The following is a 12,275-nucleotide window of genomic DNA, read 5'->3' on the forward strand; positions in this document are numbered from 1 at the left end:
ATTGATCTAGTTTTTAAAGATATGTAATAAGCTTATCAATGTAATGCAAATAATATATAAAAATATGAGTAAATTACCAAATTAATATTTTTTTTAATTATAGTTTGGTTCTTAACATTTTCTATTTATTTCAAATGTTCATATTTTTTAATAAAAATTAAAATAATTAAACTGCATTTGGATACTTTAAAAAAATAATTTGAAAAAACAAATTTAAATAATTAATTAAATTGTTAAATCAATAACAATAATAAATATGCATAATATTATTATTAATTTATTAATCTTATATTTAATTAATTAGTTAAAATTATTATTTTTGAATATTTTTTTAAAGCATCAAAATATAATCTAAGCAATTTAACTTTTTATATTAAAAGATAAATAAATAAGTTAGACATTTAAAGTAAATAAAAATTATTATAAATTAAATTATAATAAAAAATATTAAGTCCTAATTTTATAACAAATACAAAAACATTATAAAATAATTTAATAATTTTTTCTAAAGCACAAAACATGAATATCCTTGTAACGACTCCGGAAATATCCAAATGAAATGAAAGATAATTAAAGTGCGGAAGCGTAATAAAAGTTCAGGGTTTACATTCCTTACACAAATAACTGAAAGTACCAAACAGTGTTACGAAATTCACCCTTTTGAAAGAAACACAAGAAATAAAGAAATCTGGCATCTACTTGCAATCCTCTTGCGGATTGAGCTATAGAACCTGATCATCTTAATTTGAAATATTTAAATAAGGGATGAGCTACACTAGCCCAGTAAGGATATCACACTACATCACCGACACAGAAGTAAAGGTTGGTATAAAAAAAATACTAATGGATCATTAAATTTAGCAAACTCATTTATTAATCATAAAAATTATTTACCGTTCACTTATCGTAATGGGATTTATAAAAATAATCAATATAGATAATAATATTATACAGATCATGATTTCATGTATAATCAACAATCATATAACATATTATAAATCTATATCCATCATCAATAAATCAAACAATAAATATCACTCTTTTTGACAGCCTGCTAGTATCAATGGGGGTTCATAGGGATGTCCCCGTTACACGTGAACCCTTTCATTTAACATTCTTAATTACGGGCCGTCTCCATACCTCGTCCGGTATGAGCACCAATTTACCAAACCTCAATACCCCATCCGGTATAAGGGTAAAGCGAGCCGTCCCCATACCCCGTCTGGTATGAACACCAATTTACCAAATCTCCATATCCTATCCGGTATGAGACAACGTTCACGGTAGGGTTCCCTATGTCCCCCGTTAGTCCACCATCTCCCAGAATATCTAGTAAGGTTGTCGTTTCATCTATTCATTTTATCACCCAATTTTCCGTTACTTTTAACCTCTATTTTTCCAATTCAACCGTAAATACGTAAAATAAAAATATATGCATTCAAAGTCATAAAATAAATTAATGAGGTACTAACATGCATTTGAACTGTAAAACAATCAACAAAGCAACAGTAGAAAATTTTTGGTTCTGGCTCCATTAGCAATCCGTAATTGATTATGCACATTTTCTAAATTCACACAAATATTGTATTATTATTTATTTAGACTTCAGTTCTATGATAGGGAATAAGGTGATGGATCTTTACTCGATTTGATGTTTGAAAAGCTAAGCTGTTCGACTACGCCTATGGGCGATTTTTGAGTTCTCTGAATTTTTTTCTAGAATTAAAACGCGCTAATAGTACTTAAAAATATCCCAAACAAATCTAAAATCAGTCATGGGAACCACTTGGTCAATTTCAGAATTCCAGCACGGTGGCTCCGCCGTGCTCCAATGACGGCGCCGCCACGGGCGGCGGTGATCCTCCTCGAGTTGGCTGTTTTCGGCCGAATTCAGTTGATTCTGCATCGATCCCTGTGAGAAAACACGTTAAAGGGCCTCAATTGGTAAAAAAATTACAAAAAATCGAAACTCACCAGCGGCGGGGCTCTCCGGTGTGGCAACTCCTCCAACTCACATTACGGTTAGGTATTTTGCTTTGGTCAACCTATAAAGAAGGATACGGTGATCACAATGGTGGAAAAATTACACAAAATAGGAATCGAAAAGGGCTTCATCGAAGATATTTTGTGAAATTCCCCGCAGCGGCACCGCCGGACTTTATCGACGTTTTTTGACTAATTGGCCGATCTTTTTGCTCTGATTTAGTCATGTGTGTGCTTAAAATTAAATTTTGAGCAATAGGAGAAACTTTTACCTTTTTTGGCGGTCGAAAAAAGCTCCGATGCGGCGGCGGGTGGTAGCGGTGTCCTTCCGGCAGCAAGGTCTTCTTCTCCGTTAATGGTGTCTGGCAGCTAGGGTTAGGGTTTGGTATGGATGGGGGTTTTTTATATCCGTTCGCTTTTGATTTGGGTCATCCATCGCGTTTGATCTAGACCGTCCGATCGCGATTAAATAGGGAATGAATCTAGGCCGTCCATCACGATCCACTCTGGGCCTTCCGATCGCGTTCAAATTTGACCATCCGATCGCGTTTGGGGAGAGAACACATCTGGGCCATCCGTGGGCGCTGGAAAGGATTTGGGCCATTTGATTGTGGGTACGTGGATCGCCCGTGTGGCCTCCTACGTGTCATCGCGTTAACGTCCGCTGCCACGCGACACGTCCTGATTCACCGGGCCTGCTGAGCGGGCGTCTGACGTGGTGAAACTTCTCTAAATTATATTTTGACCCATATTTTCTTATTTTTCTTTTAAAAATACCCATATAACCTAAATTTTCACCTCTTTTCCCCAAAATTATTTTCAATTTAATATTCCATCAATTTTACTTCATTTTTACGCTAAATTAAAATTAAAAAATTAAAAAATTAATTTAAGGTTTTACAACTCTCCCCCCTTAAAAGAATTTGGTCTCTCAAATTTGTCTCTCCCACTCTAAATCAAACAGATGGGGTTAGTTAACTTTGAAGTCTGGGTTAGTTAACTTTGAAGTCTGATTCTAGCTCCCATGTGATCTCTCTCGGTGTGTGGTTCCGTTATAGGACCTTAATAAAGGAAATTTTCTGATTGCGGAGTAATCTGCTCTTTCGGTTCATAATGTCGACTGGTACTTCTTCGTAGGACAGATCCTCCTGGAGTGAGAGAGGCTCGTGGGCCAAGATGTGGGAGGGGTCTGGCTAGTATTTGCGTAGTATGGACACATGAAACACATTATGGACCTTGAAAAGTTCTGGAGGCAGTGCTAATCTGTAGGTGGCAGTACCAATTCTGTCTAAGATTTCAAATGGTCCAATAAATCAGGGATTCAGTTTCTCTCTCTTGTCGAATCTACTGATTCCCTTGAAAAGAGTGACCTTGAGGAGCACCCGATCGTCCTTTTCAAATTCTAAATCCCTCATTCGGGTGTCCGCATAACTCTTCTGCCTGCTCTAAGCCGTCTAGATTTTCTTCCTGATCTTAACTATTTTAGATGTAGTCTCCTCTACCAGATATGGGCCGAACAATTTTCTATCACCCACTTCTTCCCAACAAATCGGCGATTTATATGGGCACCCATATAATGCTCATACAGAGCTATGCCAATACTCGCTTGGTAGCTGTTGTTGTAAGCGAACTCTATCAGGGGAGATGGTCATCCCAATGGCCCCCGAAGTCAAGAACACAAGTTCATAACATATCATCAAGTGTGCGGATTGTCATTTCTGACTGTCCATCGGTCTAAGGGTGGAATGCAGTACTAAGGGACAGCTTTGTTCCCATGGCTTGCTGAAAGCTAAACCAAAACCGAGAAGTGAACCTAGGGTCCCTGTCGGATACAAATGTCAGTGGTACTCCATATAATCTGACTATTTTCTGGATATACATTGTTGCTAATTTATCTAAGACATCGGTTATCGTGATGGCTAAGAAGTGGGAAGACTTGGTAAGCCAGTCAACAAGTACCCAGATGACATCATGTCCTAAACGTGCCTTAAGTAATCCTGTCACGAAGTCCATGGTGATATATTCCTACATCCACTCTGGAATTGGTAATGGCTGAAGTAGCTTATCTGAGTGTTGATGGGCTGCCTTGACATGCTGACATACCAAAGACTTAGAAATAAAGTCAGCTATATCTTTTTTCATCCTGTTCCACCAAAATTGGGGTCGCATACTTTGGTACATCTTAGTGCTTTCAGGATGCATGGCGAACTTTGAGTTATGGGCCTCTGTCATAATGTCCATCTTTAACTCACTGTCACTTGGAATACACACCCTGTCCTAGAATCTAAGCAACCCATTGGCGGAGACTCAAAATTCTGAGTTAACTCCTTGTTCTGCATCTTTTTTAGGGCTGCTGGGGTGGAATCGGCGGACTGAGCTTCCCTTATTCTATAGATTAACTCAGGCTAAACGGTCAGGTGGCCCAAACATGTGACTCTTCTCAGGTCCTGAAGTCGTACCTGCTGCACAGCCCCTATCTACCTGCATTCTGAAACCATAAATTAGGCTAATGTACCTGCACTTTTCCTGCTGAGTGCGTTGGCTACCATGTTGGCCTTACTTGGGTGATACAAGATATCGCAATCATAGTCTTTGAGAAGTTCTATCTATATCTCTGACGCATGTTGAGATCCTTTTGAGTGAATATGTGTTTCAAACTCTTATGATCGATATAAATCTGAAAGGTCTACCCATGCAAATAATTGTGCCAAGTTTTCAAGACGTGTATGATTGTAGCAAGCTCTAAGTCGTTGGTGGGATAGTTTTTCTCATGACTCTTTAACTGTCTGCATCCATAGGCTATGACCTTCTTATACTGCATCAAAACATAACCCAGACCTAGGTAGGAGGTATCACTATAAACTGTATATCCACCCGATCCATTCGACAAGACCAACACAGGTGCAGTAGTTAGCCGCTTCTTTAGTTCTGAAAAATTTCTTTCACAGTTCTCGTTCCACTAAAACTTGACATTCTTCTTCGTGAGCCGAGTCAGAGGAACAGCTAGACTAGAAAGTCTTTCCACAAATCTGCGATAATAACTCACAATTCCTAGGAAACTATGGATCTCCTTAACTAATATCAATTTTTTCCAACTGAGCACTGTTTCAACCTTTTCGAAGTTCACTGACACTCCATCCTTTGATATGATGTGTCTTAGGAAGGTAGTCTGTTCAAGTCAAAATCCACACTTACTCAACTTTGCATACAACTTCTTTTCTCTAAGAACCTGTAAAACTTGAGTCAGATGGTGAACTTGTTCCTTTCTAATTTTTGAATAAACCAAGATGTCATTAATGAACACAATAACAAACTGATTTAGGAATTGTCTGAAAACTCTATTTATCAAGTCTATGAAGATGGCTGGAACGTTGGTTAGTCCAAATGGCATGACTAGGAACTCATAGTATCCGTACCTGATTTGAAAGACTGTCTTGGGGATGTCTTTTGCCCTGATTTTTACCTGATGGTAATCTGAACGCAGGTCTATTTTAGAGAAGACCTGGGCACCCTACAATTGATCGAAGTAGTCATCAATCCTGGAGAGGGGATACTAGTTCTTGATTGTGACTCTGTTCAGACCTCTGTAATCAATACATAACTTCAACGTCCCATCTCCCTTTCTGGCAAAAGTTACTTCGGCACCCCAAGGGGACACACTATGTCAGGTAAACCCACTATCCTACAATTCAGTGATCTGTCTCCTCAGTTCCTCCATCTCAACACGGCTCATGTGGTAAGGAGCGACTGAAATGGGCTGGGTGCCTAACTGAAGGTCTATGGTGAATTTGACTTCTCTATCCACTGGCAGTCCGATTAATTCATCTGAAAACACATCTGGAAAGTTTCAGACTACCAGAATATCTTGAATACAAATCTCTTTCTTGGGCTTGCCTAGTTAGAGAAAACAGCAGGGTTAAAGTACTTGATAATGAGAAAATTTACCGTGAGGGAATAAATGCTAAACGATTTTATTAATTTGTAAATGGCTCCTCATTAGGAGGATTGAATACAACCTTCTTGCTAAAACAATGTACGGTGACGTGATACACTGTTAACTAGTTCATTCCTAGAATTATATCACAGTCCTCGATCTCTAATTCTATTAGGTTCATACTCAATTTCCTATCTACTATATCTATGACACAGGCTATATATACAATTTCTCCCAATAGTGTCATACTCCCAGCAGTAGATACAAACAACACATAATCAAGTTTATCAGGTAATACATTAAATTTTGATGCAAAAATAGGTGAAACAAATGAATGCGATGCACCAGTATCAATCAAAACATGAGTAAGATGGTTACAGATAGTGTACATACGTTGCATTATGTTCGGGTTGGCTTCTGCATCATGTTGGGTGAGATTATAAGCTCTGTCCTAAATAGGAGGTCTGGCTTGCTTCTGGTTCCTTGGGAACTCCATCGCATAATGTTGGTCACAACTACATATATGATAGGAGTTGTTGAGGTGATAGTAGGGTCAGTCCCCATGATCCCTGTCACAATGCTGACAGATCTTATCGCGTCCTGCCATTGGAGCTTGAGGGGGAGCTTAGATCATCGGTATGGGCCTCTTGTTCTGTTGAACAGTTGCAGTAGGTGCTGGTCTGCAAGGTGAAGCTGAGGGTCTAAGGTTCCCTACTGCCTGAGAGAATGTGCAAAAGCTCCTCTCCACTAGCTGTGCCTTGGCTAGAACAACCGAATAAGTCTTGAGCTCCAGCACAAACAATTACTGTCTAATCTCTAGGCGGAGACCCCACTCAAACCTTCTAGCCTTCCTGCCTTCATCCAGTAATGTCTCAGGTGAATATCAGCCAAACTCTAGAAACTTGCGAGCATATTCTAACACAGTCATGGTTTCCTGAACCAATTGTATAAACTCTATCTCTTTCATATGTCGGAGATGCTTTGGAAGGTTCTGCACGAAAAACCGCCAGGAACTGTTCCCAAGTAACTGGAACAGGTAGGGTGGTCTGTTTGAGTTCCAACCAGCGGTCTGCTTCTTCCACTAGCATGTAGGTAGCAAGAGTGACTTTTTATTCGGGAGTCACTCCTAGGGTCTTGAAGGTCTTCTCTGTCTCTACTAACCAGTACTCGGCATCTTCAAAAGAGGACATCCCCTGCAAAAGTAGATGAATTTAATCTCTTATACCTCTCTTTGTATTCTGGGTCCATCATGGGAGGAGCTGGGTCTGGGTCCCATGGAAGAGGGACTGGGCCACGCTGAGGATGGACTGGGTGGCCCTGCGGTGGTACTTATTGATAAGGTGGGGGCACCGGATTATATTGTGGTAGTGCCGAGTGGTACTGTAGAGGAGCAGGGTCGTACCCGGGTGGCTCGGGATCCTCTCGTCGTAGGGGTAGCTCAACTTGTGGTAGTAGGGGAGGGTCAAGTAGCTCCCTCCTTTCCTCTCGGCCCTGTTGGGCAGCAATAAGTCTCTCCATCATCTCAAATATCTAGTCAACATCTTCTCTAAGTGAGTCATCCCGGGCTGCTCAGTTTAGTGGGAGTCTCCCTCTTCTCATCTATCTGTACCTGCATTTCACAAGGAACAGTTGAGTAATAATCCATTGTTTTGGTGTTCCCTAGGAATTTTGTGTAAGGAATGGGTCCAAAGAACCTGACTCTGATACCAACTGTAACAACCCTGGAAATATCCAAATAAAATGAAAGATAATTAAAGTGCGGAAGCATAATAAAAGTTCAGGGTTTAAATTCCTTAGACAAATAACTGAACGTACCAAACAGTGTTACAGAATTCACTATTTTGAAAGAAACACAAGAAATAAAGAAATAAACGAAAAATCAAGAAATCTAGCATTTACTCGTAATCCTCTTGCGGATCGGGCTATGGAACCTGATCCTCTTGATTTAAAATGGTTAAATAAGGGATGAGCTACACTAGCTCAGTAAGGATATCACATTACATCATCGACACAGAAGTAAAGGTTGGTATAAAATTTAAAAAAATACCAATGGAGCATTAAATTTAGCAAACTCATTTATTAGTCATAAAAATCATTTACTGTAGTGAGATTTATAAAAATAATCTATACAGACAATAATATTATACAGATCACAATTCCATGTATAATCAGCAATCATAGCACATATTATAAATGTATATCCATCATCAATAAATCAAACATTAACTATCACTTTTTTTGTCAGCCTGCTAGTATCTGTTGGGGTTCATAGGGATGTCCCCGCTACACGTGAACTCTTTTATTTAACATTCTCAATTACGGGCCGTCCTCATACCTCGTCCGGTATGAGTGTCAATTTACCAAACTTCAATACCCTATTCGGTACGATGGTGAAGCGGGTCGTCCCCATACCCCGTCCGGTATGAGTGCCAATTTACCAAATCTCCATACCCCGTTTGATATGAGACAACGTTCACGGTAGGATTTTCTATGTCTCCGGTCCATCCACCATCTCCCAGGATATCCAGTAAGACTGTTGTTTTATCTATTCATTTCATCACATAATTTTTCATTTACCTTTAATCTCCATTTTTTCAATTCAACCGTAAACACATAAAACAACAATACATGTATCCAAAGCCATAAAATCAATTAATGAGGTACTAACATGCATTTGAACTGTAAAACAATCAACAAAGCAACAGTATAGAATTTTCGGTTCTATTTTCATTAGTAATCCGTAATTAATTATGCACATTTTCTAAATTCACACAAATATTGTATTATTATTTATTTAGACTTCAGTTCTATAATAGAGAATAGGGTGAGGAATCCTTATTCGATTTGATGTTCGAAAAGCTAAGCTGTTCGACTGCACTTACGAGCGATTCTTGGGTTTCTTGAATTTTTCTTCGGAAATTAAAATGCACTAATAGTACCTACAAATGTCCCAAACAAACCCAAAATCAGTTCTGAGACCCACTTGGTCAATTTCAGAATTCCGGCATGGCAGCTCCGTCGTACTCCGGCAACGGTGGCACGGTTCGCCTCGGATTGGCTGTTTTCGGCCATTTTCGGCTGATTCTGCATCGATCCCTGCGAGAAAACACGTTAAAGGGCCTCGGTTAGACCAAAAAATACAAAAAATTGAAACTCACTAGCGGTAGGACTCTCCGATACGACAGCTCATTCGGCTCACATTGCGGTTGGATGTTTTGCTCCAGTCAACCTGTAGAGAAGGACACAGTGATCACAATGGTAGAAACATTACACATAACGAAAATAAAAAAGGGCCTCATTGAAGGCGTTTTTTGACCAATTGACTGGTATTTTTGCTCTGATTTGGCCATGAGTGTCTTAAAATTGAATTTCGAGCAAAATGTGAAATTTTTACCTTTTTTGGCAGTTGAAAAAAGCTCAGTGCGGCGGCGGATGGCAGCGGTGTCCTTCCGGTGATCCGATCTTGTTCTCCAGCGAGGGGGTCTGGCAGCTAGGGTTAGGGTTTGGTGTAGATGGGGATTATTTATATCCGTCCGCTTTTGATCTAGACCGTCCATTGTGTTTGATCTAAACCGTCCAATCGCGATTAAATAGGGAGTGCATATGGGCTGTTCATCGCGATCCAATCTGAACCGTCTATCGCGATCCACTCTGGACCGTTCGATCGCATTCAAATCTGACCGTCCGATCGTGTTTGAGGAGGGAACGCATCTAGGCCGTCTGTGCGTGCGGGAGTGGATCTGTGTCGTTCGATCGCTGGCACGTGGATCGCCTGCGTGGCACTGCGTCAGCGTCCGCTGCCACACGACGCGTCTTGATTCGCCAGGCCTGCTGACCTGGCGTCTGACGTGGCGAAACTTCTCTAAGTTATATTTTGACCCATATTTTTCGATTTTTCTTTCAAAAATACCCTCAAAACTCAAGTTTTCACCTTTTTCTCTCAAAATTATTTTCAATTTAATCCTCTATCAATTTTATTTTATTTTTACTCTTAATTAAAATTAAAAAATTAAAAAATTAAGAATTTACATTTATAATTAAACTCTAAATTACAAAAAAAATTAATTTATATAAAAAGAGCATTTATGAGCATTGTATATATTAATACTCTATAGAAAATAATATCTTGATATCACAATAAAACTACATTTATGAGCAATGCATATATTAATGCAAGACAGAAAATAATATTTTGATATAATAATCAATTTTAATACATAAACAGTAAACTAACAATAAAAATTGTGATTCTTTTTTTTTTTTTAATTTACAAAATATTTTTGGTTGTTATACCTTGCACCGACAAAAAAGACCATTAAATAACTAAGCTATGAGGCACTATTATCATAATAATTTAATATTATATATATATGTATATATATATATATACTAAATGAAGAATTAAGTTGTAATAAGTAATTTCCTTATGATCCCACTAATCTCATGTATAAAGTTTTGTATTTTACCAACTTTATTATATATATAAATTCAAATACCTTTTTTTTTAAAAAAAATTTTACATTTAGTAATAGAAGGTTTATATAAATCCATAGTAGTAGTCTTTCTCTAGGTGGCAAGTAAAGTCTTACATATATACATATACAAATATATATGTATGTATAGGCCAACATATCCACTTGCCAATTTGGGTAACTATATAGATAGATTTATACCCAAAAAAAAAAAAAGAACAATGAATGAAAGCAAGAGATTAACAAGTTTGTTAAGTTGTGGAATGAGTTTACATTTGTTTTTGTCTTTTTTCTCTCTTCACTTGCGAATCTGGTCTGGATAAGCTCTCGTCTCCCCCACCACCAACATTAATTTTTCCACATTGCTAGCCACTCTTCACTGCTCTACTGTCTTGTCCTTTTGTTTGTGTTCCATGTTTCCAATATGTTTATGTATGTATATATATACATATACGTACATACATATATATATATATATATATCAGATCATCTCATAGTCTATACCAGTGTGCTCATTCATGATCATGACTTTAATCTTAATTTTACTTGTAAGCCAAACAAGGCGGCTACATACACCTACTCAAATTAATTTTCACATGTGTATATCTATATCCACACTAACAATCATAAATAATAATAATAATAATAAAAATACCAGATTAGTAATTGAATTCGACACTTATTAACAATAATTTAGTTCTTATTTCTCTTTTCGTTATAATTTTGATTTTTTAATGATTTCTATTTATTTTAAACATTGAGTTCTTTCTATTTCTTAATAAATAAATAAAAATTGAAATTAGATGAGTTATTTTTAGACATTTTTAAAATAATTTTAACTAATTAATATATAAAAATATTAATTTATCAAAAAAATTATTCTATTTGAGTTTATTTATTTATTTAATATCTAAATATAATTTAACTAAATTCAACGTTTTATGTTAAGAGATAGAAGAAACTATGCATTAAAAATAAATGAAAAATATTATGAATCAAAATTATAATAAAAAAAAAAGAGTAATAATTGCAGCAAATATCAAACTTCCATGACTAATTTGATCATTTACCTTAAATAATATATATATGTATATAGAAATCAACTTTAGTACCGACATAGGTTCTATACTTAATTCTTATAATATTACAAATTTCATTCATATTTTGTTGGATGCAAAAACACTTAAGAAAATAGGTTTTTATAGCTGATGATACCCCATTAATCAACTAATTAATATTAATAAACTCTTTAAGGATAATTAATTTTTGGGTCACGAACATCAACCACCCTCTTCAATTTCCAATTTTCATTTCGTATCTGGTGTCACATTAAATAGAAAATTATATTAAGAAATTCTAAGGCGGGGAATTCAATTAGTTCTAATCAAAGTCATTCACAAAAGATTTTTAAGGAACACATTGACTGAATTAAATCATAGTGTTTCTGAGGGGATGATGATATGGACCAAATTGTGGAATTGGGTTAGAATTGCAATCTCTGGGTTGTCTAAATTTGGTGGATTTAACATAAATGTTTACACCCATTATTCAATTGGGCTTTTGAAAATTTTAATGGACACCCAAATCAATTAAATTTTAATTTCTTTTTTTACAAATTTTTTCATACTCTTTTTGAAAATTTTAGAAAAAAAAAAATGATTTTATATAGCTGCTAAAACTATAAAGTTTTTGTTTTTTTAATTAAAGATATTAAAAACTATAAGGATTTTAGAAAATTTATTTTATTTAAAAATTGTAAATTCTTTGAGCTCATGAGATAAAATTTTTTTTAATACTTGCATATTTATAGATTTTTTTTTTTTTTTTTTTGATATAAACATGCAGAATTATGATATATTCAACTCTAGATTTGGTACCTTGTAATT

This window comes from Carica papaya, chromosome 8 (genome assembly GCF_054855325.1).
Source record: "Carica papaya isolate Zhongbai chromosome 8, ASM5485532v1, whole genome shotgun sequence".
Classification (NCBI taxonomy): Eukaryota; Viridiplantae; Streptophyta; class Magnoliopsida; order Brassicales; family Caricaceae; genus Carica; species Carica papaya.